The sequence below is a fragment of the Pinus tabuliformis genome, chromosome 5_2, assembly GCF_031772625.1.
Source record: "Pinus tabuliformis cultivar Carrire ecotype Pingquan chromosome 5_2, CPIR1, whole genome shotgun sequence".
In the NCBI taxonomy this organism is placed as follows: domain Eukaryota; kingdom Viridiplantae; phylum Streptophyta; class Pinopsida; order Pinales; family Pinaceae; genus Pinus; species Pinus tabuliformis.
In genome coordinates this window covers 571,042,377-571,059,803 of record NC_142306.1, presented here as the reverse complement: position 1 = coordinate 571,059,803, position 17,427 = coordinate 571,042,377, and the positions used below count along the sequence as shown (strand labels likewise).

At 40.0% G+C, this 17,427-nt stretch overlaps 1 protein-coding gene and 1 pseudogene across 1 annotated transcript in view; one reads left to right on the top strand and one right to left on the bottom strand.

Annotated features, from left to right (window-relative positions):
- Positions 1-17,427, top strand: part of LOC149160252 (uncharacterized) — a 112,988-nt gene that overhangs the window by 41,625 nt on the left and 53,936 nt on the right. The window lies entirely within an intron of this gene.
- LOC149160253 (polycomb group protein EMBRYONIC FLOWER 2-like) lies at positions 10,256-11,784 on the bottom strand (annotated as a pseudogene).

Below are 17,427 nucleotides of genomic sequence, written 5' to 3'. Positions count from 1 at the left end.
CCAACTTCTCCGTTGCTGCAACTGCTGCTCTGAACTAGAAGACTTCCCTTGTTTCTAACGCGGAACCTGCTTTGAAGACCTATTCTTTCCCACCATGCTCTGTGAGTCCACAATCTGCCACTATCAATGATCACAACTTCTTCTGTGTCACTGAACTTTGGTTCACTGATCCACCCACTAGCAAGCCTCTAGCTCCACTAAGATGTATTCTCATTGTGTCTTTTGGATCTGCCCTTTTATCAGTGGTTTGGCCATCTGCAACCCAGTGAACTAGGGCTCCACAACTCTGCCTCCTAACAACTCATTAGTTGTTCAGTGATCACTCTACATGAGGACTTCAACAAGGCTGGTTTCTCACAGCAGATAAGTACATCTACCCACTGCATACTCGCCCATGAGAAACAATGTTCACAACTGCATTTGTGAGCAGTTTTCTGCTGCCTTCACACAATCTCTTAGCTGCTCCAAGATCACCGTCATAAGGCCTTCCAGATTCGCCCACTTGTCCACCTTCTATTTGCTTCAGAATGCTGATCCTAGGGCACAAAAATATGTCCTGTCACTGTGACACATCAGCCCTATTGTCACTCTCCTCAGGGCCTCCAAAACTGCCCACACACAATCAACACTTTGACTGATCTAGGGCTTGCAAATCAGCCATTAACAGTCTATACACTTACTGTTCTTACGCTGCTTCAAATCTGAAATCTGTGTGCTTGTCGATTCTGTTCACTGCTCCGATACCGCATAGTAATTCCATGAAATTCTGATATGCTAATATGAACAATCTGAAATATAATTTCTTTCATACAAACACAAAAATTCTCCAGTAAGCAGTGGAATAGAACAGAAATAAATCACAGTCACACAGTGGCAAAACACAATATTTTTTTAGGGAACCCAACTGGGAAAGCCCTCTGCTTGTTTATTGATAGAAAGTGAGCAATAGATCTCTTACAAATACAACTGTTTCACGTGGAGAATACACCCTTCTCCCTGCTTATCCTAAGCATGAAACCCTTGCAAGAATGCTGATCACGCTGCCCTCTTCCCTTGCTCCTCCTCTGCTCCGAATTCCTAGCACAAACCCAAGGAACCAAGTCCTTAATTCCTTGCGCAAGAGCTGATCCTTTAGCTCCTAAATTCTAGCGCACGAGCAAAGGGAAAACTGCCTTCTACCAACTTGTGCACAAGCTTCTCTTGCACACTCTTTCTCTCACAAGCTCCACACATAAACTTGTGCAACCTTCTCACAAACCTGTGAGCTCTATTGTCTTGTCTCACCAACTCTTGCACACAAGACAATGATCAAATATGTGCCTTCGTTCTTCCTTTTTAAGCAATTCAGAAGGCTAAAATTAGTGAATTTCTAATTAAGGAATGATTTTGTGATTGATTGAGTTAGCATGAGTTAACTGCTCACGCGACTTGTCCTATTTCAAGTCAACCACTTGAAATGCAATCACTTGTGTTTTTACTCAATCAATTCACACTAGAAAAGGAAGAACTTCACCTTCAATTTCAACACATCAGTTAACTACATCCTAACTCGTCCTAATTTTTAGGGACTGATTCCTAAATTATAGGAATTCGTCCTAACTTATAGGGAATCTCATAATTTTTAGGAAATCGAGTATGACAAAGAAGAAATTTGAATTTCACTCCTTGAATTAAGGCACAAATCATGGAATCACTTTCTCGCTACTATTTTCAACACTAAAGGCCTTGTGGCTAGGCCAAAAATGAGCTAAGAAGTTAGCGACTAACCGAAATAAATATAAATAAAAATTTGAGCCCAAAAATATGTGTATCTGATCTGCAAACTTGGAACCCAAGTCAGATTTGTAAAGAAAAAATTTGAGAAACAATAAAAAAATTATTTACAAAAATTATAAGTGGAAACCCTTGCAAATAAAATCGATTTTGGTGTGAGGAAGGGTCTCAAACCCTTGCGGCTTCCCTAATTTTTTTTTTCGGTGAGATCCAAGCCACAAAAAAAATTGAATTTTCCCTTTTGAAAGGCCTAGAGATGGCCTACAGGTTTGCAGCCCTGAAGAGAGGGGGCTAAGAAGCTGATGACCCTCCAAAAGATGTTCTTTGTGCTTAAACCCTAGCCGCAAAGCTAGATGAGGGTATAGCCTCCAAAAAAAATTCATTTATCTTTGATTCGTTGGGTTAATCCACCTGCAAACAAAACCAAAAAATAAAACCCTTGCCCCTCTCTTCAGATCTGCAAGAGAACAAAAGAAAGACCCTAATCGATATATACAAGATGGACAAATATATACAAGAGTTAGAGGAAGATATATACAAGATCTATTATCAAATTCACAAGAACAAGCTTATCAGTAACAAATATATTCATTTAATGCTCTAAAAATAATTTGGAAGATTTTAAAGATAGATAAAATTTGATCTAGAGCAGATGGCAAGATGTAAAGTTTTGTAGATGTTCTATGCTAAGAGCAATTTCACTTTTCTCACAGCAATCATACAAGTAGATAAGAAAAATGCAGATAGAACATATAAGCAGATCTTACAGAAGACAAATCAGAAACAAGAAAAATGTATGTGTTTGTTTCGGCGGTCAACAGGATGCTTCAACCAGCAAAGTCTCCTTTGGTCAGCCAGCCCAGCATGTGTCACAACAACCCTCCAACCAGTAGATGAGTCAACCCAAGTCAGTTCTACAAAAGTCAACGCTGTCCTGAAAAGTCAACGCAGGGGCAGCAAGCTAAAAGTCAACGCAGCAGAAAAACGGTCAACCCTTTGACCTCGATTTTTGTGCCAGGTAGTATGGCCTTCAAAAATCGAACCTCCCACAAGTTTTCAGCTTGTTTGGACCAAGCGTTGACCAAAGTCAACGCTGGTCAAACTTCTGCGAAACCCTAGCAGCAGAAAAATCCTCTTCGTCCTTCCCACGTGTGGCTGAAATTCGTCCTCCAGGTAGCTCGTACTTTTTAGGATGAGAGGGGAAGATGTGAGTTGTGTTGTAATCAAATTCTCTCCAACTTTTCCTGTATATATCTTTATCCATCAATGAGGGTGTGTGACACATCTGTTGGGCATGTGAGCCTACATTACAAAACTGGCTGACCTTTGCACATATAATTTATTAAGAATAATAAATTCAAAATATAAGTTCTGCTCATCGAATTAAGACTATTTTTATATGGATTTTACACCTCTCAGAAAGAGGAATCCAACAAAAATATTAGCCTCTTAATCTGAGCATCAGAACATGGAGTTTGGACCTAGTTGTCCAAATTTAACACTCCCTCTCAACTAGGGAGAACTCCATCTATTAGTGCAATTAACATCGTGAGTCATCCCGCCGAAACTTGCTTTGCTGGCTTCTTTATTTCAGAACAGAAGTGGGTCAGTCACAAAGACATCATTCCCCGACTGACATAATCAGTCCAGAGGTCCCAGACCTCACAAATCTTGATCCCAGATCAAGTGGCTGGACCATGCCATCCTAGATAGAGAGTACGACAATCTCTGATGCGTCCATCAGTCTTTGCTAATAGTCTCTAGCTTTTCCACACCTCATTGGCCAAATGAGAGGTACTTCCCATGAGCCCTGAACTCAATGGGTAGGATGCATACGGGGCACAGATTAAATGAGTGGCGAACCAGCTCAATAATCACAAGGGTGGGGCAGAAGCATTATGAGTGCTTATAGCTCCGAGAAGCTATCCCCAAAGCCCCCCAGAGCTCCCAGAGCTCATCGTCCAACAGGACCCACATCATAGGGTCTTTCCACGACACCAAGACTCTCACGGAAGGTTAGGAACTTGACCTTCCCCAGGGGCTTAGTGAGAATATACGCGACCTGCTCATCAGTTCCTATATGATCGAGCCTTACGGCGCCTCGCTGTACCATATCCCGGATAAAGTGGTACCTGATATCAATATGCTTGGATTGGTCGTGGAACACAGGATTCTCAGTCATACGAATCCCACTCTGATTATCACAGAGTATTACAGTGGTATCTAGCACATGTTGGAACAGCTCACTAAAGAGCTTCCTCAACCAAACTGCTTCACAACAGGCCATACTAGCAGCAATGTATTCGGCCTCCGCGGTGCTCAAAGCCACCGACTTCTGCTTCCTGCTCATCCATGAGATCGAAGCAGAACCAAGATTGAAACAGCATCCAGATGTGCTCTTACGATCCACCACACTGCCAGCCCAATCGGCATCAGTATATCCCCGGAGTATCACACTCCCAGCAGTGTATCTCAGCCCATGGTTTATCGTGCCCCGAAGATATCTCAAAAGATTCTTGGCACCAACCCAGTGAAAATGATGAGGCTCAACCATCTGTTGACTCAAAGTATTCACTGCAAAACATATGTCCGGACGGGTGTTCACTAAGAACATCAAAGCTCCTATGAGTTGACGATACTCAGTAGGATTGGCCAAGATAGGCCCTGCAGCGCTGCCACTCAACTTCTTAAAGTTGAGTTCCATTGGTGTCGACACGGACTTACAGTCCACCATCCCAAATCTTTCCAGAAGCTTCACAATATACTTTCCTTGAGAAAGGAAAATCTCTCCAGGTCTCTGCCAGACCTCCAGGCCTAGGAAATAGTGCATCAGTCCTAGGTCTTTCATCTCGAACTCAGCAGCAAGCTCCCTCTTACATTGATGAATGAGAGGGTCATCACCTGTCAGGAAGAGGTCGTCCACATACAGCACTAGAATGAGAGGTTTTCCTTCCTCAACCTTAAAGTAAAGGTTTGGATCAGCATTGCTTCGAGTGAAGCCCAGCTTCATCAAGTAACTATCCATCCTCTCATACCAAGCTCTGGGTGCTTGCTTTAACCCATAGAGGGCTTTCTTCAACCTGCAGACATAAGTGTCTCGATCTTGAACTTCAAATCCCAGAGGTTGTTCTACATACACCTCTTCCTTTATTGCACCATGCAGAAAAGCGGTCTTGACATCCATCTGATGAAGACTCCATCCTTGCGTAGCAGCAAGGGCTATGATGGATCGGATGGTGGTATATCGAGCCACAGGTGCAAATATATCGTCATAGTCAATTCCTTCCTTTTGAGAGAAGCCACGAGCAACAAATCTTGCCTTAAAATTTTCAGCACTCCCATCAGATCCATGTTTAATCTTGTAGAGCCATTTAGCGGTGACAACAGATTTGTCCTTCGGTCTCGGGACCACATCCCAGACATCATTCTTCATAATAGCCTCATATTCTTCATGCATAGCATCCTTCCAGACTTGATGCTTGATGGCTTCTTCAAAAGATCCAGGTTCAGATTGTATAATAGTACTCATGGCAGCTAGATACCCTTGGTATCTACACGGCTTCTTGCTTTCTCGGAATGTTCCCCTTGGGGCAGCATGACCCTCAGCATCTTCGAGGGTGTCCCTGAGCCATGATGGCCTCTTTCCTAGAGAAGGGGAAGGATCAATAGGGTCCATTGGCCCTTCAACATCAGGCATAGTCTCATCCTGGGGTTCTTCCAGATTTCCAGGTCTTTCTTCATGGTTTTCTTCAGATCTAGGAAGATCTACTACTTTCTTCAGGGAAGCATCTTCGTCAAAAGTGACATCATGGCTTATCTCTACTTCCCTTTGACCAGGTACATAGACTCTATATGCCTTAGAAGTCTCACTGTAGCCCACAAACATTCCTTTCTTCCCAGTAGCATCCAGCTTACTTCTCTTTTCTTTCGGCACATGAAAATAGACAGGACATCCAAAAATTCTAAAATGTGAGACATCAGGTTTCTTACCAGAGAAAACCTCTTCGGGAGTTTTGGAGTCCAAAGCGGAATGAGGGCATCGGTTTTGAATGTACACAGCAGTATTTGCAGCTTCTCCCCACAGAAACTTTGGAAGACCCTGGTCACATAGCATGGCACGGGCAGCTTCCACAATAGTCCTATTCTTGCGTTCAGCAACACCATTCTGCTCAGGAGTATATGCAGTGGTAGTCTCCCTCTTAATGCCAGCTTCTCTGCAAAAGTCTTTGAACTCATTTGACTCATATTCAGTGCCATTGTCAGTCCTCAAAATCTTGATCTTCTTTCCGGTCATATTTTCCACCAAGGCTTTGAAGGTACGGAACCACATGAAAGCCTCATCCTTCTTCTTCAAGAAGTATATCCAGGTTTTGCGAGAGAAGTCATCAGTAAATGTCATATAGTAAGAACATCCCCCCAGGGATGTTACAGGCAACATACCGGAAAGATCAGAATGGACCAGTTGCAATATCTCAGATGTCTTTGTGACACTTGAGGGGAAAGGTCCCCTTGTATGTTTTCCTTCAGCACAGCCCTTACATACACCTTTATGATTATTTCCAAAATCAGGCATCCCTGTCACCACCTTCCTTGCTTCGGGAAGAGCCTTGTAATGAAGGTGTCCAAATCTTCGGTGCCATAGTTCGGTTTGACGGATAGTATCACAAGTCATAGCTCCCAACGGACTCCCTCCAACCTGGTAGAGTGTACCAACTCTAAAACCAATTGAGATAGCTTCTTTGAAGCTCTTCTTCCACATGAGTACCTTTCCATCAGAGAAAGTTACATTGAATCCTTTGTCTTCCATGGCAGATACAGACACAAGGTTCTTCTTCAATTTGGGTACATAGAGTACATCTTGTAGATGGAGGACTTGTCCTTGAGACAAGTGGAGGGTCACAGTCCCGGTCCCTTTCACAGGATAAGTGGCATTATCCCCAAGGATAATTTCTAGATTAGTATCCCTTTCAACCATGTCAGAAAGTGCTTCCTTGAATCCGGTGATGTGTCTTGAGGCACCACTATCGATTAGCCAGACATCCATAGTGTCGGGCGGAGATGCAGCTGAGAGAGCAGATATTAGAATATACTCATTTCTTTTATCAACAACATTAGACTCCTCATACCTGGTATTTCTGGTCCTTTTAGAAGGTGGATGGTTTCCTTCAAAGTGAGCCTTCCTCTTTCCTTTGGATTTGTCATTTCTTTGATTCCCATTCCTTCGGTTGTTGTTGTTGTCGTCACTATCGGGAGAATTCTTCTGGAAGGGGCATTCTCTAGCATAGTGTCCAGTCCTATGGCAGGTGAAACATTTACCCTTCTTCTTTTGAGTCTTAGTCCTTCCTTTGTCCTTGGAACCACCAGAGTTCTTCTTTCGGGAATGAGCAACATAGGCAGCATTTCTTTCATTATCAAATTCCTTCATCCTTGTTTCTTCTTGCATACATCTAGACAGAAGCTCATCAAAGTTAGGGATGGTATAATTGTTGAGAATGGTAGTTGTGAATACTTGCCATTCATATGGAAGTCCTCCAAGTGCGGTGAGAACCATCTCACGATCAGCTATTGTCTCCCCAATAGCTAGCAGATTGTTCCTGGTTTCGGTCAACTTCATAAAGAAAGTTTGAATAGACTCGTCTCGGCCCTTCTTCATATTCTTCAACTTGTTCTTGAGGAATAGCACTTGGTTCACATTGTTTACTCGGAACATAAGTATCAGTTTGTCATACATCTCCTTGGATGTGCCTAGTTCAGATATGTAGGCAACCAGAGTCTTATTTATGGATTCCCTGATCAGCAGTTTTGCTCTGATTTCTCCTTCTTATACTTGTGTTTAACAGCAGCAGAGGCATTTGATGGAGGTTCTTGAATCTTCCCTGTCACATGATCTAGGAGATCATGATCTTCTAATTTGAGATCTAATAACATCTTCCAGGCATGGAAGTCATCACTTCCAGTCAGCTTGTCATTCTCCCTGAATTCAAGCTTAGAGGAATCCATTTCCTTCGATGATGATTGCTATAGATAGAGTTTGTCTTCACCTCAGCTCCGATACCATGTAAAGTTTTGTAGATGTTCTATGCTAAGAGCAATTTCACTTTTCTCACAGCAATCATACAAGTAGATAAGCAAAATGCAGATAGAACATATAAGCAGATCTTACAGAAGACAAATCAGAAACAAGAAAAATGTATGTGTTTGTTTTGGCGGTCAACAGGATGCTTCAACCAGCAAAGTCTCCTTTGGTCAGCCAGCCCAGCATGTGTCACAACAACCCTCCAACCAGTAGATGAGTCAACCCAAGTCAGTTCTACAAAAGTCAACGCTGTCCTGAAAAGTCAACGCAGGGGCAGCAAGCTAAAAGTCAACGCAGCAGCAAAACGGTCAACCCTTTGACCTCGATTTTTGTGCCAGGTAGTATGGCCTTCAAAAATCGAACCTCCCACAAGTTTTCAGCTTGTTTGGACCAAGCATTGACCAAAGTCAACGTTGGTCAAACTTCTGCGAAACCCTAGCAGCAGAAAAATCCTCTTCGTCCTTCCCACGTGTGGCTGAAATTCGTCCTCCAGGTAGCTCGTACTTTTTAGGATGAGAGAGGAAGATGTGAGTTGTGTTGTAATCAAATTCTCTCCAACTTTTCCTGTATATATATATCCATCAATGAGGGTGTGTGACACATCTGTTGGGCATGTGAGCCTACATTACAAAACTGGCTGACCTTTGCACATATAATTTATTAAGAATAATAAATTCAAAATATAAGTTCTGCTAAGACTATTTTTATATGGATTTTACACCTCTCAGAAAGAGGAATCCAACAAAAATATTAGCCTCTTAATCTGAGCATCAGAACATGGAGTTTGGACCTAGTTGTCCAAATTTAACACAAGAAAACCCCTTTTCTTATTTCAAATGATAAGTCTTTAGATGACCCACTATGGGTTCCTTAACTTCTATGCCTTGAAATTTGAATAGTTGGCTAATTCAACCGATAATGTCCCCAAGTATCCAAGATCTGATCAAGAATATTATTTTCTACACACTTGAGAAGTATTTGTTAGATCCATCGAGATTTTGATTGCACAGTGGAAGAGGAGTCTAAGGGTTTAACTGAAAACCGATAAATCTGCTGGTCCTAAAGTGTTTCTCCAGATCTAAACAATGATGCAAGATAACTGTACACCAATGAATTTTCAAGAGCTAATGGAAATAACAATGTTAGAACATTAGTAGAACATAAAGCACAATAGATCGAAAAGATATTACCATATAAATGAAGAATAACGCCATAGCTTTGCCCCAAATACTATTTTATTGCTAAAAAAAATATATTGCAAAAGTAGTAGAGCTTCACTTAGCCACGAGCTCAAGATTTTTCATGATACAAATGAGGAGCTTAGAGCTTCCTTATATAGAAAAATGAGAGTGTGAGAGCCTCCAAGTGGAAAAAATGGCTAGTTGACTTGATCCATGGGTTGATCTTCCTCAAAATAATTCTAACCCTTGATTATTGCTGAACAAATCCATAGAAAAATTCGACTTCCTTGATTGATGAGTTGGATGGACCAATCTTTGACCTTGGAGTGGTATTGGTCCACTGGAATATCTTCAAAAATAGTTTTCTTGAAATTCCCTCATTCAAAATAGCCACTTGGACCAAAAAGTTCAATTTCCCTTGAGAAATTATTTTCCTTCCAACCCAACAAATTTGGGACTTTTCTACCTTGGAATTGAGACTTTTATCAACTTTCAATTTGATCCCTTTTTTGGAAAGTGCACATTTCTTTTTTAATTATTTTTTCACTTGGAGAAAATTTTATCCTCTCATTTTAATTTTTTGACTAATTATTTTGCCATATTTTGCTAGAAAATAAAAAATAACGACTCTAGAGGGGTTTAGACATATTTTTCCACCCTCAAAGTGTGTTTAAATAGAAAGTTTAGGAGTTGAGGTATAATTTTGAGTACTTACACCCCTTAGAACCTCTATAGACAACACTTTTTACATCTTTACATAAAATTTTACATGAAAATCCCATTTCAGAAGGGGAATTTTGACAATAAAAATATGACTTTTAGACTCAACCAAATTCTGCGATACTTTACAAATGATCTAGTATGAAAATTTACGTAGACTCTATACACTAGGACTCACCTAAGACCTCACCATCGAGCCCCACTCTAGCTTTGGGGCATGCTCGGGAGAAAAACTCTACCAATTATAAATGTTTAAAAACACAAATAATTGGCGGAGGAAAAAACATCCCTAGAGTGAAAATCCTTGGTAAAAATCAAAGGCTAACCTAGATGTTTTACATGGCTTTATAAACATACTAGAATCATTTTTACATAATGGCCCACCAGGCTGCAGAATTTGGATTACATTATGATGACCATAAGCTGCATCATGATGATGAAATATGAATTTTTTTTTGATTGCTCTGCACTGAACTCTGCTCAAGGGGTACTTGACACCGAGTAGTCAACAGGTCTCAAGGGTAGTCATTGCAGTTTTCTTTGACAAAGTCATTTGGGAAACGCCCAACATTTTTGAATTGGGTGAACGCTTCCTAGTTTTGTGATGTATTGAAATTGCATTGGACATCCCCATGTGCCATTTCTTAAGTGGATAAGACCTTGATCGGAAAAAGTAAGCAAGCTTTTCCTCCATATCTCCAAATTTCATTCTTATGAGACACATTTATTTTCTTGATAGTCTTCAGTAACCCAATTGAATAGATCATGTGAAGAATTTAAGTGCAACTATAAACCCTTGAAGTTGGCACAACACACCAAACAAAATGGGCAGGACAAATCTTCTATGGGTCCTGTCTTCTGCAACCTATTATTATAATATGTGTAATTAAAGTTGACATTTCTAGCCTTCAAACAAATGATGTGCAACGGTGAGGAGGAAGGGATATCGTTATAAGAATAAGAACTATATCGAGACCTCTCTCTTGGTCCCATCTCCTTGGCTGATATTATAACTTGCAACCATGTCACTGAGTTTAAATTGTTTATGTTACTAGGTGTCCTCAAAACTATGCACTTCCCATCATCCAACACCACGCTCAAAGTTGCTAGAGTGTAAATCTACCACATAAACCATATCAACTCTCTCCTCCAATTTCAAGTTTGGGGACTTCCACGAATAACTACATAGCGAACCCAAGGCTTCTTTGCCCCACAGAACTTGTCCTTTGCAACGAGGCCTTCACACAACTTACAATTTATGGTCTGCACATTTAACAATTAATCTTGTAAGACTATGAGCATCTACATCAACTGAAAGTTTCTCAATCTCAAGTAAAATAAAACTAACTACAGATTGCTCATTGCATCCCGGTTGAGTCGATGTTCTCGGTAAGCATACACTAGTCAACTGATAAATTGAGGAATCCTCTAAAGAGTTATGAATGGAACTTGACAACAAAACATATAGAGGCCAGAATTTCTTTCTTGGTACTTCATCGCACACATGTCTAGAAAATGTAACAGTCATTTTGATTCACCTTTGTCGCTTTTCCTGTATTTTGTAGCTCAAACTCCTTTGAAAAAATAATGGATGTTTTAAAGCTCAGTGCTGAAGGTTGTTGTACAAGTCAATAGACTACAATATGTTGAGAAGCTTTCTTCTTCAAGAGAGGCCTCTTTAGGTGACAAATACCTTTGAGACTCCTGGTAGCACCTTGGATTAGAGCTCTTGGAAAGGTTATGAGTATGTGGAAGATTCCTAGGGATTGAAACTTTCACACTAGTGTTGTGACTGGTCTTAAGAATCACAATGCTCTCACACTTCTGAATCCCTTCACACTCAACTTCACGCTGGTTGTTGCATTTAGTATCTTCTTCTTCGTGCTTAATGGTGTTAGTCTTTTCTTCTTCCTCATTTGAATATTTTCCTTCGATTTTGTGCAGTGCATTCCCTCTTTCGTATCTCACACTATTCTTTACATCAATGTGGCCCTTTGTGTTGAAATTCGAGTGCAATCTAGAATTTCTAATCATGATAATTACTTGTGACTGATATATATGTTCACTTTAAGCATTCTCTTCATTCAATTATGTCATCAAGCAATTATACGTTTAATTATGCAAGAAAGTAAAGATCGAAGTACATAAAAAAACAATGGACACCAGAAGTTAGGCTAGAGACCAGGGCAAAATCCACAAAGGGAAAACCCATCAATCCTTTCCTTATAGAATCTTTGTCAAAGAGAGAAATCCAAGTCATAGACAAATTGACTAGTAGACCAATTTCCAAGTGCTGAGTCTGTTATATACCTAGGGGGATAATATAGGGTACAAAGGGAGGTACCCAAGGGAATAATGTAATAATGGAATGGGCCATAGTAATAAATAAGGTGGTTAACCCGTATCATGTAAGGAACCACAAGTAGTTAGTAATAATATAATGGGCCCAAGGTATTAGATAGATGGTATTGAGGGAACCATGGTAATGACCCATTGTATTGTATGTATGAGGTCTATATAGAGGCTAGAGACTCCACATTGAGAGGTGTCAAGGAATATTGTATGAACAAGCATATGGCTTGTGGAGTGTTCTCCTTCCTTAAGGAGTGAATGTATGGTGTTGCCCTACCTTAAGGGTTTTGAATCAATAAAGAAGCATTTCTATCTTGTTATTCTTGGGTTTATTTCTATTATCATATATTTTCAGGTTAGATCTATAACAAGTGGTATCAGAGCACTTTCTTGGGCAAAAGTGGAGATATATATATATATATATATATTTATTTATTTATTTATTTTTATTTTTTTGCAAGATTTTTCTGGGGCGGCGAGTTTGCAGATCAGATCTGTACGTTTTGGGGCAAAATTTGCAAAATCTAATTGCAGATCTGGATTCTTTGTGAAAAATACTCGATTTCAAAAAAAAAATCGGCCGATATCGCTGATCTAAAAATCAGTGGTGTTACAGACAATTTTTTGGGGCAACAAGTTTGCGGTGCAGATCTGGACGTCCTAGTGCAAGATCTGCAGAATCTAATTGCAGATCTGGATTCTTTGTGAAAAAATACCCGATTTCAAAAAAAAAATAGTCGAATCGAAGCCCAGATGAGGGAGATATCGCTAATTTAAAATTAGCGATTTTTTAGCAATTTGTTGTGACGGCGGGACAGTTGCAGTGTGGAACGGCAATTCCAGTGCCTAGATCGGGATTTCTACCACATGGGAAGATGCAGAATGGTTGTTCCATTTCCGAAAACAGGTCATAATAGGGATTCTGAGCAATATTGACGGAATTGTGGCTATTTCAAATTTTCGCCAAGTAAGTGAATTTTTTTCAAAACCCTCTTCATGGCGGTACTATGTTTTACAGGAAAAGATAATGATCCTACTATTGAAGAATACATAAAACAAACTAAGTCAGTATGAGCAAAAAAATTGGAACGATTCAGTGTGGCTTAATTTCAGAGATGAGGCTTACAAATGGTATTTCTTGCTTGACGACAAGTAGTTGTCCAAACTTTCAGACGCAGAATTTGAAAGAGTCATTTTAGACAAATGGTCTCGGGCTAAAAAAGAGGAGAATGAGACACGTAAGGGGTTATTTTCTACGGGTGTCTCCTTATTGCAAGTTCATGGATTGATTCAGAAGGACAAGATCATTGTATTTATAAATCCTAGTTGCAAGCATAATTTTATCAATGTTAATTTGGCAAAAAAATTGCAAGTTCCAGCAAATTACATTGAAAACATACAGGTTGATAATGAGGATGTTCAAGTTTATAAAGATTTGAAGCTTTCTATGGATAAGTATGTGTTGCATTGTGACTTTTATACATCAGATATGGATAACATGGATGTTGTTTTGGGATATCCTTGGATGGAATTTGTGGGTACTGTCAATATTAAAATGCAGAAGAAATTCTTGAAGCTCTGGTATAAAAAGGAAGAAAATTACATTGCAGGATATTTCCATTAAGACCCAAGCAGAGACTATAGAGGCAGAAGCACAAAGCTCTAATGACATTTACACATCAGATGATGAGCCTTTGATGGTTGATAATCAAACACAAACAAAGGTGGAAGCAGAAAGGTTACAGGTACTGATACGTCAGATGAGGGCTCAGTGGTTGAAGTAATATTGGAAGATAAGACACCACAGCAGGCACCACAACAAGGTGAATTAAAGAAAAAGACACCATGGGTTAAAACTTCAACATATCATCACCCACATCACCCCGCAAGAAAACAAACAACAAGATGGCAACCAATTAGCCACAAGGATAACAACCCCTGCATGACAGATAGAGAGGACCGAAGATCCACCTACTACACATCAACCCAGAAGAGCTGCCACGGTCAACTTCCATCTCAAGTGAGCGAGGCACCAGCGAGATCGAGGGTTCGCCTTTCTCTTGGATGGCTAGATGCACGTGCATGGTACCAGTGGACTGCTCTTTTGAGTAGATCTTATTATTTGTGTTTTTCCGACGTTTCGGGGACGAAACATGTTAAGGGGGGTGGAATGTTATATTCCTAGGGGGGATAATATGGGGTACAAAAGGAGGTACCTAAGGGAATAATGTAATAATGGAATGGGCGATAGTAATAAATAAGGTGGTTAACTCGTATCATGTAAGGAACCACAAGTAGTTAGTAATAATGTAATGGGCCCATGGTATTAGATAGATGGTATTGAGGGAACCAAGGTAATGACCCATGGTATTGTCTGTATGAGGCCTATATAGAGGCTAGAGACTCCACATTGAGAGGTGTCAAGGAATATTGTATGAACAAGCATATGGTTTGTGGAGTGTTCTTCTTCCTTGAGTGAATGTATGGTGTTGCCCTACGTTAAGGGTTTTGAATCAATAAAGAAGCATTTCTATCTTGTTATTCTTGGGTTTATTTCTATTATCATATATTTTCAGGTTAGATCTATAACAGAGTTTGTTGTAACATGCTTTATTTTTGATAAGTTAGTTTTTATTTATAAAAGAGGGTATGAAAAAATATTAAAAAAAAAGAAGTTGAAATAGAACCCCATCAAAAGAAAATCAAAATATTTGTATAAGTGTGCTTGTTTAAATGCTGCTTCATGAATAAATTCCATTTGTAATAAATAAAGGTCTGTGTGCAGCTTGTTTTTATGCCACAACCTTTTCTTATGATCTGAATCAAACTATTTAATCTTGATCAGATCATTTAAATTTTTATTCTAGATTAGAGAATGAGTTCAACCAAACAGTTTAATCTTGGTTGAACATTAGAATTTAGGATAAATTAGGGTAAATAAAGGTCTAATATGCTTAAAAGTTAGCCTAAGTTATATTTGATCAGGCTTAAGTTAGTGAAATAATTAAATAGGGGTTGCTAGTCTAAACACGCCCAAAATAGATTACTTTTTAATTAGTGTTTAATTACCTTGTTTAAAAGGTGATTAATTCTTTGTAAATAAACATGCTTATATGTTTTTGTCAAAGGTCAAATACGACAAAATTGTTTTGTCGGAAAGTGATAAAGTTCGGGCAAGAATCGACGGTCATTCGCCTGCCTGCCCAGATCAACAGCGGGGAAGCCTCTTCGCACCCCCTCGCCACGAAACGAGATAATGACAAGGGGGGGGTGTGAAAAATGGTTTTGCTCGCGCGGACCCCTTGCATACGTCGCGCCTCCTCAGCGCTTCACACCCCCCTCGCTCCATACTGCTTACCGCTACCCCCCCTCCGAAATCCGCCACCACACTTCCCGCGCTTCCCGATATCGCGCCAACTGTCACTCCTCCCACGCCATCCGCTTCTAATCATTCCACGCCATGCCCCTCACCAGTTATCACCTATCCGTTGCCGTGATTAATTCCCTTCAGTTGCTGATCTTGCCTCCTGTTGATGCATTAATTTCCTAATTATCCGATCAACAATGGCCTCTACTATAATGGTAGTCTTAAATCGCTGTTAAATAGTCTTTTGCCCCGTTACATCTGCCTTTCTTCTACTGCTCTTGCATTGTTTTCTTTCTCCGTTCAATTCACTATTTCTATTTACAAATTCTCTGCTGAACCGAGTCTGCAACTGTAAGCTTCCTCTCAGCATATCTTTGCAACTTTTCTGCCCTTCACCATTACATTTCTGTTGTGCCATGGCTCCAAAGGAAAAGGGCAAGCCTTTTGCCAGCTCCTCTGCAACACTTGAAACCCCAAAGGCCTCTGATGCCTAGGACTTGGACCATATCCCATTAGCCAATCAATACTTTAAAATTGCAGATACTGAATGTGAATTCGACATGTTTGAATTGCACAACTGGCTGAAGCAGACATATTTTGATTTTGAGGATGAAATAAACCTGTGGGAATCTAATCTACCTCTGTATATGTTTCCTCAGACTTATTCCTTTCCTGATTTAGTTATCTGGTGCCAATCCAAGTATAATCCTTTACAGAGAACAGTGGTAGCTCAGAATGGAGACATTCTGATAACTATCACTGCAAAAACCATAAACAAAATGCTTCTGATACCCGAGAGTGACTCCCTTAGCTTTTTCTCCATTGCAGCCTTAATTGACCTATATCACAAACTGACCTTCCCTCAGAGAGCTCAAATCTTTGAGATTTTTCTCCCTGAAGATGCTGAGCTCCCCAAGAAGAATCCTCCTTACCCAACATCTATGTTCCCTGAAAGAGCCAAACATATAATTTCCCTTATTTCTTGCTTGTTAGGCTACCAATCAGACCAATGGGTAGATGAAGCTATCCTAGGCTATCTGTCCATATTTTCTAAAGAAAACAAGCCTGCCTTCATGTATAACTACAGTCAATTTTTGGCTGAAGCTATGCATGAGCAATTGATGAACATCACTACTGAAGGAGTGTTTAAATACTCCTCTGTCCTATTTCATATGTTTATTTTTCAGCAGGGAGACAGGTTGCCTATTGTTTTGCACAAGCAAGATGATCAGCAAGAGAATCAAGCAGTGACTCAATGGACCTCATTAATTAGAAAGAACTCAACTGAGTTTAGATTTTCAGACTTCATAGACTGTTTCATTCACCCAGTTGCATAGCTTCTCAACAGTCAGAGTGAGCCCAGGATCAGTACAGAAATCAAAAGGATCCTGCACCTCAATGATCAAGTCAGAACAGGAGACTGGTATCTTTACTAGAATTACACAGAGATCAGAGTATATGGCTGCGAATTGGCTCCATATAAGTTGCCAAAATATGTTCCAATGAGAATTTTCTCTCTGGAATATATTAGGCAAATGATGAATATGGATGAGCTTCATTTCATCTCAGGGAAGAGGAGATCACAGTTCAAGATAAAGGCACAGGTTGGATCATTCATTTGTAACACCAGATCAACTGGTTTAGAGGCAGATGCTATATTAAAACAGATGGGTTTCCAACCCAGCTTCACTTGGTCTTATGATCCATTCAACATTATTTCAGACTTAAGGGTGGAACTCAAAACCACTCCTTATAATCATACACCTAGGCCAGAGATTGAGAAGTTCAGAAATCAGGAACAATGGGAAGAGAATACTCTTCAAGAAGCAGAAGAACAGGTTTTACCTCCTTCTACTCTTCAGACTCCTACTTCTCAAACTAAGCATGACAAGAGGCCTAGGGAAGGATCATCATCATCAACAATTGGAGAAAAGGAATTCATCCACTATCAGAAGAAA